The sequence below is a fragment of the Mirounga leonina genome, unplaced genomic scaffold, assembly GCF_011800145.1.
Source record: "Mirounga leonina isolate KUSES-001 unplaced genomic scaffold, KU_Mleo_1.0 Mir_115, whole genome shotgun sequence".
Taxonomy (NCBI): domain Eukaryota; kingdom Metazoa; phylum Chordata; class Mammalia; order Carnivora; family Phocidae; genus Mirounga; species Mirounga leonina.
The window spans coordinates 53,394,611-53,407,387 of NW_023270268.1; positions in this window are offsets into that span (position 1 = coordinate 53,394,611).

Consider the following 12,777-nt stretch of genomic DNA (forward strand, 5'->3'; position numbering starts at 1 on the left):
TCAAACTCCCACAGAAAGGAGGAAGTGGGGTACCTCCCCACCCCCCAACAGTAGGAAGTTAAGTGAGAAAGAAGTGTCCTGAAAAGTTTAGTAAAGACAATTTATATTTGCCCTGGAAAAGCAGATGTAGGATCTGGGATGTATTAGGAAAGCATTCATTCAGCTGGCAGTAATAGAAATCCCAAGCTTTGAGGGCTGAAATGAAGGGGGGGCGGTATTTTTCTCACCTTGCTGGCAGTGTTTTAGCAGCTCTGCAAAGTCAGAGGCAGCACCTCTGTGGCTCTCTGTCACAAAATAGCTGCCAACACATGTCCAGATAGGAACTCAATTCCAGGCCACCCCTTGCTGCGAGGAAACCGAGGGAAGCAAATGTTCAGGTTTTTCCAGTACTTACGGGAGATATAAGAAGGGAGAGAGTGTTTAGAATGGGGGTTGGGCCAGGCAGTTCATAAACCTGGGATGGCAGGGTTGGCATGCGCTCCATCACTCCATCCTTGCGCCAGACATTGCTAATCATGCAAACTTGGGGTGGACCTTGACGCTCGTCCCTACAGAGAGTTCCAAGCAAGTTCTCCCAATTAATCAAACCTGGCTCATGAGAGGAAGCCCATTTGCTCTCCCTGATTATTTTCTGCTTTCATGGCAACTCCAAGGTATGACAGGAAAGCTCTTTTAATAAAGATAATGACAGAGCTTAAACATCCAAATTGTAGACCCGAAGAAAGAGCTGAGATGGTCTTTCGTCCTGATTCTATTTTACAGCTAAAGAAACCGAAGCCCAGAGTGGCTAGGAGTCTTAATCCTTGTTACACAACAAGCCAGTTGAAGGTGGTTCCTTTCTAATCAGTTACGTTGGCAGGCTTTATACTCATCCTAACGCTGCTGATGCCACTCAAAACATCTCTGAAACTCCTCAGAATTTCTTTTATTTTAGTAAATGGGCTGCTAACACAAGAAAATTCAGCTCCTCTATTTTATAGATGCCTTCTGTCTCCCTCCCAATACTCCGCCCCTACCAAACAGCACTGCCCAGCTCACTCACTCATTAATTCAGCAAAAATTCGTTGAGCACGAGTCCCCCAGATCTAGTGTATGCCTTGGCTCCAGTGACTCTGCATTATGTTGGAAAATCCAATACACTCTTGGGCCCTTAACATTCAGCTGACCATCCCCCACCTCCTACCCCGCCCCCCCAGTCGTATTAAGGTTGCTTTATGAAACAAGTTGCCTATTACAGGTAGTTGTTCTAGAGTCAACACAGTCCAATAGAACTTTTTGTAGTACTGTAAATATTCTATAATCTGTGCCACCCAAAACAGGAGTCACTAGCCACTTGTGGCTATTTAGCACTTACAATGTGACCAGAGTGACTGAGAAACTGAATTTTTTAAAAATTTATTTTAACTAATTTAAATTTAAGTAGCTGCATATGAGCCTGGGTGGCTTAGTTGGTTAAGCATCTGCCTTCGGCTCAGGTCATGATCTCAGGGTCCTGGGATGGAGTCCCGCATCAGGCTCCGTGCTCAGTCTGCTTCTCCCTCTCCCTCTGCCCCTACCCCCTGCTCATGCCCTCTCTCTCAAATAAATAAATAAATAAATAAATAAATAAATAAATAAATAAATAAATAAATAAATAAATAAAAATCTTTAAAAAAAAAAATAGCCACATGTGGCTAACAGCTACCATATTGGACAGCACAGGTCTAGACCCTTCCTCCATTTCCTCCCCAACTCATTCCTCAGATACCAGGCTCAATCAAAACTTTCATGCATAGTTCCCTCTTCTCTGGAACCCCATGTGGTTGCCTGGACCTCATCTCTTCTCTGACTCCACATCACTTTCTGGGTTTGGCAACTCCATGATTCAGAGGGTTCAGAGGGATAAGCTCTGCTCTAGCCCTAGCTCCATAGACCTTCATAGATGCCCCCTTCCCGATCACCACATGCAAGAGGGTCAGGAGAGTCAGGCATTTGCGGTCCCACTGGAGACATTCAAAATAATGTTCTGAGGGCCCTTTGCCCTTTTGGCAAAGGAGAGTCACAAAATTAGAAATTTGCCCTCGGGTGTCTTTATCCTTAAGGTAAGACTTAGAGGCACTGCAACAAGTAGTCTGTGGGAAGTCTTCCCTTCTGTGAGCAGGGAACACTTGGGAAACAAGACTGGACAATAATTCTTATTCTTGACACTCAGCACCTCAATAATTAGTCATTCACTAGAATGCAGTATTTCCATGGTATAGTGATCCCATCCTTGGTGCTTTTAGTGGATATGCATTTGTCTGGAGATGAAGTTCTTTCACCTGCCACTGTTTGAATGTGAAATGACAAAGCCTGGAGACATGGGGCGCCTGGGTGGCACAGTCCATTAAGTGTCCAACTCTTGGTTTCGGCTCAGGTCATGATCCCAGGCTCATGGGATCAAGCCCCGCATTGGGCTCTGTTATCAGCGCAGAGTCTGCTTGGGACTCTCTCTCCCTCTGCCCCTCCCCCAAACTCGCTCATGTTCAATCTCTCTCTCAAAATAAATAAATAAACCTTTAAAAAGAAAAAAAGGCTGGAGACAGCATGTGGGCTCATAAGACAAGTTGTGCTTTCCAAAGATGACCACAATAGCTCCCTTCTCATATTCATCTCCCCTTGAATCTGGGAAGGCTTGTGACTTAGGAAGGCAAGTGACTTGCACTTGGAGCTCTAATCTACCATGTAAGAATTCCAGCTTTTGTGAGGCTGCCATGCCAGGAAGATGCACAAGCCAATGGAGAAGAGGCGTGTAGATGCCCCATTGGCAGTTGTCTTCAAGTCCTCCCATCCAGGCATCACACATGTGAGTGGGAGCTCCAGATAGCTTTCCAATCTTCCCAGCTGAGGCCCCAGACATGTGGAGCAGGAAAAAAATCCATCTGCGTTGTGCCCGTTTCACATTCTTGGCCCACAGAATCTGTGAGCATAACAAAATGGTTGTTGTTTTATGCCACTAAATCTGGGGCAATAATACCCACAAGTGTTCCATAAGTCCCAAGAAATTAATAACAAACCACCAATCCCCACCTCCCCACCAGCAGCTCCCGAACAGAAAGCACTCATCACCCCTACCATGACTAACTCAGTCAGCCACTGCCCTGGGCAACGTAGAGTGGGTCTGGAAGGACTTTTCTGACAGGACAAATCTCCTGGAGGGTTGACCTTCCAGCATGATGGGCAGTGAATAAAAGGAAGAAAACCACTTTACAACCTCAGGAACATAGGCTCCCACAGAGAGGGCTTTCAGTGGCAAACTTGTGACTACGAGCTAGTGAGAATTTAGACTGAAATGTTTTCCTGCCCCTGGAACTTACCCAGTACTTCAGAGATGACCCCTCAGGTAGAGGTCTCATTGATAAAATTACTAAATTCTCCAGGACTTAGCTCAAAGAAGGCTCCCTTCTAGGCAAGAGACACCCCCATAGCTGAACTGCCTTGGGCTTTCATCACGGAGAAGAGGATTGGGAGTAAGAAGGAGGAGGAGGCCTTTGGAGGGAGAACTGTATTCATGAGGATAAGTCACTTTCCTCCCCACCCTACAGGGGAGAGGGAGTGGGTGCTGTTTTGTTCCTTAGGGATTCCTGATTAAAAACTGAAGTTTAGAAAGGAGGTCCCCAAAAGACTTGCTCATAAAGTTTGGGTTTTATTCCAGAAAGGAAGACTGATGTCTTGTCCTTTGTTTGGCTATTTGCTTGGCCACTACCCAAGTGCTTGCAAATTGGGCAAGGTGCCCTGAGGGGAGCTTGCACTGGAGACGGGCTGGTGGGAGGGATGCAAGGGTACCTCTCACATTCCCAGGTCTCAGAGAGATAAAAGAGGGCTCTGATCAGCTCTCTGGTGCCAGTTTTGGAGTTTAAGCAAGGAAGAGGAGATTGGGGCTATAGGGTTACCAGATTGCTGAGTTTGGAATAAAGAGACCTGCAGAGCTGAGGAGCTTGGGGAAAGGCACGTCTTGGAGGGGCCACCAAAGCCATGCATTGAGTGCCACGGGGGTGAGAGGCTGCCGGCAGTGGATCTGGATCCATGTGACAACAATCAGGAAGGGGCCAAACTTCAAGGCAGGCTCTTGCTTAAGGAGACGGCCTTCCTTCTGTGCGGAAGCATGGCAAGAGGAGGTGGGCGGCCAAGGGAGCAGACCACTCCCCCTCTCACACTCCAGGCCCCTGGAGCCACAAGCTTAGCCTGAACTTAGGAAAGGAGGAAAGATTTGAATCAAATATGAGGTTGAAGTTCTAAGACAAAACTGAATTTTAACAACCGGGTCTCACTATTTTAATAACTGAAATAATGCAGAGTTACAGAAGTGGACTGAAATGACATTAAAAAGAACCCTCTGCCCGACTGCAGAGCAAAGTTGGGGACAGATCTTGGAAAAATAAAGCTCTTTTATATATGCACCCTCATGGGTTGAATAACCAGCAATCAAGCTGGTTACACGCTTCATTGACTCCCGGGCAGAGACTGCGGGTAGGGTGCAAGTCCAGGGTCTCACAACCTGGGGTGAAAGCTGCACTTCCCAGCTGGGTGCCCTTCAGCACATTAAGAGAAGTCCCTGAGCTCTCAGTTTCCTGTTTGTGAAGGGCTAACCAATCCTATGTCCCAGAGTTAGGAGATTTAAGTGCAAAAACGTCTGTACACATCCAAAAAAAAGGAGTTGCTTTTTGCTCTGTTTGCTCCTCCCCGTGTCATCTTCCTGGTAAGGTGACCTCCTTCCTCTCAGCTCTGGGGGTCACTGCTCCTTGCATGTCTGTGGCTGAGCAGCTTTTCCTGCTCCCATGTCACTGACCACTGGTGAAGTAAGGTTCTTTCCTGCCCAGAGGTCCTCTCAGATCCCCCCTCCATTCCATGCCAGAGAGGTTTCCCTTAGGCCCTCAGCAGTGACCACCAGATGCATCTTCTTTCTGCCCCAACAACTATCCTCTGTCCCTTTGAGAACCCGGGACCCCAGAGCTAGCACTGCCCCCCCGCCAGGACTGCCTGCTCCAGACCCCCTTCCGAGCACTGACTCTCCTCAGCAATGTTAGCTCAGAAGAGCTGGGCCCAGCTCACAGCACAGCACCTTGCTAGTGGACATTTTTTAAAAATCAAGGCAAAATTTATCTATGGTAAAGTGTACAGATTGATGAATTCTTACATATGGATACGCTCATGGAAGCACTCCTCAGGGTCAAGGTTTTTAAAAAGTAGATCACCCCACAAGGCTTCCCATGCTCCTTCCCAGTGAATCACCCCCTCTGCCAGAGGCAACCAGCATTCTGACATTTAAGTCACCGATTTGTTCCACCTGGGGTTGAACTTCTGCACAGAAGCATATCGTGTGTGGGGCAATTATGAATAAAGCTGCCGTAAACATGCACCTAACGTGCTTTCGGAAACATACGCACTCCCTTCTCTGGAGTAGACACCTAGGAGTGAAATGATGAGTAATGGGGTAGGTGTATGTTTAGCTTAAACAGACCGGGTGGGCATTTGATGAATGCTACCTGTTAGAAGAAGTGAGTGAGTGAATGGATGACACTTCAGCGCCACTGCTCTAGGTACTAACGTAGGAATGTATGAATTTGGGGGTAAAGAGGGGTTTCTTGTAAATGAAGTCCTTTGGGCTGACAATGGTTCAGGAAGGAGCATGAGGCTTCAAAGCGCAGGAAGGAAGAGGGACTGCACGAAAGACCCCTTGGAAGAGGCAGGTCAGAACTGGGGTGGGATGCGGACTGGCCGGGGCTTTCCCTCGGTGCTGAGAGCTCGGGCCCAGGACGGACACAGGGTCCACACACGGCCGGGCCCACACGGAGAGCCGTGGAGTACGCCTCCACCGATTCTCCGTCGGGGTCCCTAATTGGTTGCCGTCGCCGTGGGAGTCTTTAGTCGTAAAACATTTAGCTGTCAGAGCGTTATCAATCCAGCCATACGGATAATATATCAGCAGTGGAATCCGCAATTAGAGCAGCTGTATGTCAAGACCACTCCGGGGAAACCAGCAGGCCCAGAGCCCTGCCCCTCCCTTGCTGTTCCAGCTTCCCTCCATGCTGAGATCCCCAGTGCCACCCTGCTTTCTCCAAGCACCGTGGAGTCTGCTCTTAAAGCTTCACTCAGCCTTAGCTATGACCACTTCAAAACTGGCAGCCCTCCCCTACCCCCAGCAGTACTGGAGGGTTTCCTGCACCTCAACAGGAATTACGGGAGAGCATAATGACTGCAATTAATGGTGAAATTTCAGACACTAAGAGGAAGGGGAGTTGAGGAAAGAGCAATGGAGACATCCCAATTTCCCAAAATCTCACCTGGTTTGCCTTTGCATGTGATTGGTCCAACTGATAATGCTTCTCTGAGCTTCTGGCTTTACTATGAGGCTCAAATTAAAGATCCTTAACCTGCCTTAGGGGGCCCTTACTTATCTCCAGGCCTTTGCCCCCCTGCTTCTTTCATTCTGGCCACCCCCGCCTTCTCTCTGCCCTCTACACTCCAAGTTCTTGTCTCAGAGCCTCTGCAAACATGGCCTCAACCTACTTGCACCCGCTTCCTACCTCCCACTTCTTGCCAATTCCCTTTATTCCTTCATCTCAACGGACTGTCATTCCTGGTCCTCCATTCTACGGAAGGTCCCCCTCGGAGACTCAAGGACCCCTCAGAGACACAAGTTTCCTGCCTACCTCTTATGACTCTTGAAATTATGAAAGTTCCTTGTGTGGTACATGGTTGACATCTACCCCCTCACCCCCACAGGAACAAAAACCACATTTGGACATGGGTTTTTACTGCCTAACTCAAGGGTTGACACATCATACACGCTTAATCTAAGCTTATGGCATTAAGGAAGGAAACAAATGGTCTTTATTCACCCCTAGGCCTTCCATTATAACTATCACCTTAAGGTAAAGTGGAACATCATTATCATTACTACCATTAATGGACCAAAATCTTCAGTTATGTGATCTCAATTGTACAAATTTGCTGAGGAACAAAAATGTTAGGTTTGTCTCCTTCCATTGGAAAACAAAAATTCTTAAAGATGGTTTTGCCCAAGCACTGGAATCCAGTTAAAATTAGCCATTTAACCTTCAAGTTCAGCTATCAGCTCTGATATTGGAATCAGCAAGAGGCTCTTGCCGGGTAGTTCTCAAGTAGTGACCATTCTGAATTAATCTAATTATCCAGTTTGCTGATCACTCAGCTCCTGGGCTTTCCTTTCTTCGCTCATCCTCTATCTCCAGGGGTTACTTGGGTGGCCTCGGTGATGACCACGGAAGCTTCAGTTGCCCAAGTGCTCAAGCCACACACAGCATATCCAGGCAAGAAGGAGCCCCATAAAAATGACTCTGGCACCCCTAACTAGGTTTTCCCACTCTGGGCACTGGAATATGGACTGGAGGTTCTTCATTGAGAAGGCTCAAGTCTAGAGACAGATAAACCTCAGGTTTAGTCCCTGCTTTGCCACTGACTGGTCATGTCCCTTCATAAGATGCTTCATCTCACTCAGCCTTAGCTGACTCTTCTGGGTGATAGATGTTTATTTGAAAAGCTATCTATCTCTAAGCAGTGAGACTTAATTTATTTAAAATTTCTGTATCTTAGATTTCTTTATCTGCAAAATGGGGAAGACAATAATATCTATTCCTTGGCGTTGTTATAAAGACTAAATACGTTAATATGCAAACCTCTGCTAAAAAGATGCAGTTGATGCTGGTGATGATGTTGTTACTAATGATGATGGTGGTGGTGGTTTTGTAACACTGTGACCCAGTGTTACTTTGGAGTCAAACTTAAGTTCAAATCCCAGGTGTGTGACCTTGAGGAAGTTGCTCAATCTCTTTAAGTTTCCATTTCCTCTGTAAAATGCGATAATAAATCTGTGAAGTGGGATAATAATGAGTGCCTCCCTGGTAGGGTGGTGGTGAGATTCGGGTTCAGCACAGGTCCTGGCACATAGTAAGTGGTCAACAAATGGTAGCTATGGTCCTCGTTGATATCATTCCTATTACACAACACCTCAAGGGAGTCTTTAACTTGAGACCTTGTAGAGATGGCAAAAGGATCTTTTGGAAATGTCTGAGCTCACAGTCTATACTGATAATAGATAACTCGTAAGGCGAAGTATAGACTGATGGCCTATAAAAGAAACACAAGGATCTAATGTTGAGCTCTGGTTCCTCTTATTAAGCAACATCCTTAGCCAGGAGCGGCTGGGCTAACAGTCTCAGGGCTGATCCTGGCCAGTCAGCAATTGGTGGGCCCACACCGCCCTTGTGCCAAGCCGACTGCTGACATCTGGAGCTGAGTCTTAGTCGTTGCTTAAGCTCCTGGCTGGCGAATGTTCTGACGGAGGTTGGGTTTTACTTGTTGACAGGAGAGGAAGGAAAGAGCTCCTTTGTCCAGACAGTGTCATCTCCAGGCCTGCAGGGCATCCTCTGCTCTCTGCCAGGATACACAGTGCATGAGGTAGGCTTCAAAGCCCATCCGAGAGTAGAGGTTGGGGGGGTGGCCTTGAGTTTGCCTGGAAAACAGTCCCCCATTGAAGCCACAGCAAGATACTCCCTGGGACTGTCAAACCTTTCCTAGCAACAGCCCCCGAAACAACTCAGGTGAGCTTATCCCTCTCCTCACTGCTTAGTTACTGAATGTCTCATACCTGGAGCAGCAGATCCCATCGGGGCCTCCTGCAACACTCTGAGGGAGACAGGATAGTTATAAGGCATCTTGAGTTTACAGGTAAGGTGATAGAGGCCAGGGGACAGGCTTTGCTCAGGGACAGCCAATGATTAAGCAGAGAACCCAAGCCTCCAGCTGTTTTTCTAAGTCTTAGCCCATGTTTCTCTCTTCTTAGGCATGGCACAGCCCCTGCTGACCTCGACAGACACAGCTTACCTCCCACTGCCCCCAGCCCTGGCCACCTCCCTGTGCTTCAGACAAACTAGCCCTTTCCTGCCTCAGGGCCTTTGCACTCCCTGTGCTCCCTGGGCTGAGAAAGATGTTATTTCCGTGTACATGCCACTGCCTCTAAGAAGCCGTCCCTAGTTACTCTAAAGAAGCATTCACCAGTCACTCTCTCTTTCATCACCCAGCTCAATGCCTTCACATTCCTTACCTCAGTCATTTTGTTTATTTTTGTTTCCCTCATTTAGGCAAGAGCCTAGGAATTGTGTTTGCTACTGGCTCCCAGCACTTGGCACACAGCACCATCCTCAGACTCCGCAGCTAAGACCGTTGCACTGGACCCCAGAGGACCTGCGTCGAGCTCTTGAAGCTGTGCCTGCCCTGTGGGGTAAGGAGTCCACAGAGCCCCGCCCACCCAGAGTTACTGCCTCCCCTTCTAGACGACACTGGGGGACTCCAGAGCTGGGAGTTCCCTGGCCACATGGCCCTAAACCAGGTTTAGGGCTTGTGTGAGCCTCATCTTCCTGAGGGCAGATCACACCACTGGTATGAGACCTTGGAGCCTGAGGAGTGGCCAAGGGGAAGACCGTACAGCTGAGGCTCCTCAGACCCCTAGGCAAAGGGGTGCAGGGGGGCAGGAAAAAAGGAGGGATTTCCAGCCGAGGGCTAGAGGTCTGGAGATGGTGAGGAAGCTCTCTGTGCCGTGGAGTTTTAGTGCAGAACTCCAAGTAGCCCTAGAACTATACGTTTGAACCTGGTCTTCCTGGTCACTACAAAGGTATATTATACAACAGTGTATTATTTTGATTTATAACTTAAAATTTAGGCATGTGGTGTGGGGACCTCCAAGTATTCTGTCCCCAGAGCCTGACAGATGTTAGGGGCAGGCCTGCTAACATAGCAGACAACCATGAAACATTAGCTAACTGAGATGTAAAAAGGAATGACCTAGTGAATGAATCAAGTTTAGGCCCCTACACACCAGAGCTTCTAGAGTGGCAGCTGGGAGAGGTTTCCACAAAGAGTAAAGCTGAGCCTCTCAGTCAGTCTGGATATGCACAGCCCAAGCGAGGATCTTGTGCTGTGGTGGGTCAAATCAGTGTGCCTCGGGGATTGCTGTAGGACAGAGTCAGCCTCACTGATGAGATCAAATTAGAACCATGGCCAAAATAACCAACCAATTTCTAAGGTGGTCTAGAAGGCAGCTTTGAGTTTTTCTGTGGATTTAATTCCCCCCACTATGCCTTCCTTCAACTACTGACATGGCATATAGCCAGCTCCATCCTGTTCTTCTAGAAACTCTGAAGCTCATGGATAACCCCCACTAAGATAATATATTAACAAAAGAAGAAAAAAGAGTTAATTCCATAAAATGCAGTAACTGCTAAGTCAACTCCTTTTAAAACATTTTAGAGATTTTAAGGTCAAGAATTAATGGTCTGCTTACTTCAAAAGAATCAATTTATTTCTTCAGTGTTCATTTTCAGAATCAATCATTTTGCATCACCTAGAGAACTTAAGAAATTGAACTCGAGAGCACATTACTGTAAAAACACTCATCAGTCTATGTATGACTTCCAGCTACTACAAGTCTTTTTCACATAAATCTGAAAGATAGTTGATTTCTTGTTGCTTTGCTCTAAATGTAATAGCTAGTAATAATGTAGTTCTGCAGAAGAGTTCTAGATAATGGGTAGCAAAGCAAAGGGCTTGCCGGGATCAATGCAAACCAACAAACATGTAGAGCAAACCCACACAGGCCAGGCATGTGCTAGGTTCTGGCAGGGGCTTCCCGTGTCATTGAGCAGTACCAGCAACCAACCCGGGAAATGCATATAGAAATATGTGTTTGCTTTTCCCTCCGGTAGCTGAGTTATTCCCCCAAGATGGGCTTGTTTGGAGTCCTGAATTCTTTAAAGATTTATGCTGAAAAGTTGGAGGGCAATAATTAGACGTCAGTGTATCTTTGGTCACATTTGTTCGGTTTCTGCTGTATAAAAACATCCATTCGATTTAACCTAAAGGCTGATGCTATTGTCCCAATGCTGCAACTAATAGGTGGGTGACCTTGGGCGAGTCACTCCACCTCCCCAGGCTTCAGCATGGACGGATGATCTATAAGGCTGTCTCCAATGCTCACAGTCTGTTAATCAACATCACCAGTGGCTGGGACAGACCAGCTGTTGGGCTTTGGAAGATGGAACCTCCAGATGAATGAGGGATGTTTACTTTGGGCTTTTTGGCAGTTGCACACCCAGGGAACAGTGCTGAGAGCAGATTAGTAGGGGAGGCTTGCATAGAGAAAACCTTAGCAGTTCAAGCCCCTAAGCATCCTCTTTACTGAGAAGTGGCTCTGGATTAAACACACATTGAAATTACACACTCATCCCAAATTAGATTTCAGGTGGAGTGTCATTACTAAAGTGGAGAAGAGATAGCTGCAGCCCAAGGTCACCTGTTCTCCTCAACCTTCAGTGCTAATTGGATCAAGGTTAAATTTTCCCAAACTGCCACATAGTTCACACTGCATTTGTTTGGATGTAATGAGAAACTTGGAGTTGTGAGGCTGGCTTACCCTTTGGCATCTTGCCCATTGTTTTCTTGTTTTCTTCCTTCCTATAATATGGATGTCATGCCTGGACCTGCAGCAGAAATATTGTAACCAAGTAGTCAAGAGCCAGACGCTAATGTAAAGATGGCAAAGTAGGAAAAGAAAAGGGGCCTGGATCCTTGGGGTCTTCATGACCTGTGGTATCTATCTGTCCTACTCCCCCAGAACTGCTTGATGCATGCAATAAATTAGTCCCCTGACTTCTTTCAGCCACTGCCAGTCATGTCTCGTCTTGCATGCAGCCCAACACCATCCTTAAATGATACAGAAATGAAAGGTCTTAACAAAAAGCGCTCCACCTTCTCAAGGTCTCAATCTTATAGCATGGACACAGAGCTAGAGACAATTTGCTTTGTTTAAAAATAGCCATTATACGTAAACCACTTTTACTCTTAAGCAAGAAGTCATGTTTTTGTTTGCTGTAGAAGGCTCCCCACAGGGCTTACACTTTGACAGAATCATCTGGAGCCTAGCTACTTGCTTCAGGTAATGCATCTTGGAAAACTGTGCTAATATTTAACTACCGATGAGATCACAACCTGCCTCACCAAAGCTGGGTAGGTACAAGGCCTATTGTGCTCTAGGGTACCAGGGTAGAAAGCTGAGAGCAGAGTTGAACAGAACAAAGGTTCAGTAAACCTCAGGAGCTTTCTTAGAATATATGATCTCAGAGGCCATAATTCTAGCAATCATTAATAACTAGCCCAGACTCTATGTTGCTCGGTGGGGGTGGGGCAATTACTTCTCTTGCAGCCTTGACTTCCTCCCTTGTCCTCTAAGCCTCCTTTCTACACCCACACTGCCGTCTCTTACAGGGAAGAGACTAAATGTCAGCCATCCTTATGTCCCCTGCACCTAGCAGAGAATCTGGCAGATAGTAGGTGCTCACTAAATGTTCATTAAATGAATGAACACACACTTATCCTCACCCTTGGCTCACACTCACCTACATGTACCCACCATTACTACCCCTTCCTGGGCAGTGAGAAATCTAAATTGTTTTTTTCTCTTCCTACCTTGTCCAGGTGACCCTACTGCCATTCCTACCTTCGATTCTGGTATTAAGAAAGAGAAATGGGAAAGCAATGGGAGAGACTTACAGGCTGAAGGAGGTGATTTTTTGTTTTTAAGGACATGCGTGTCTGCTCATGGTAGTAATCTAGTAGAGCAGGACTGGTTGAAGATTCAGGAGACAGAAAGGAGAAACAAAGGGCCACGGTCCTTGAGAAGGTGAAAGGCACAAGTGGGGGTTGACCTTTGAGATGAGGAGGGGC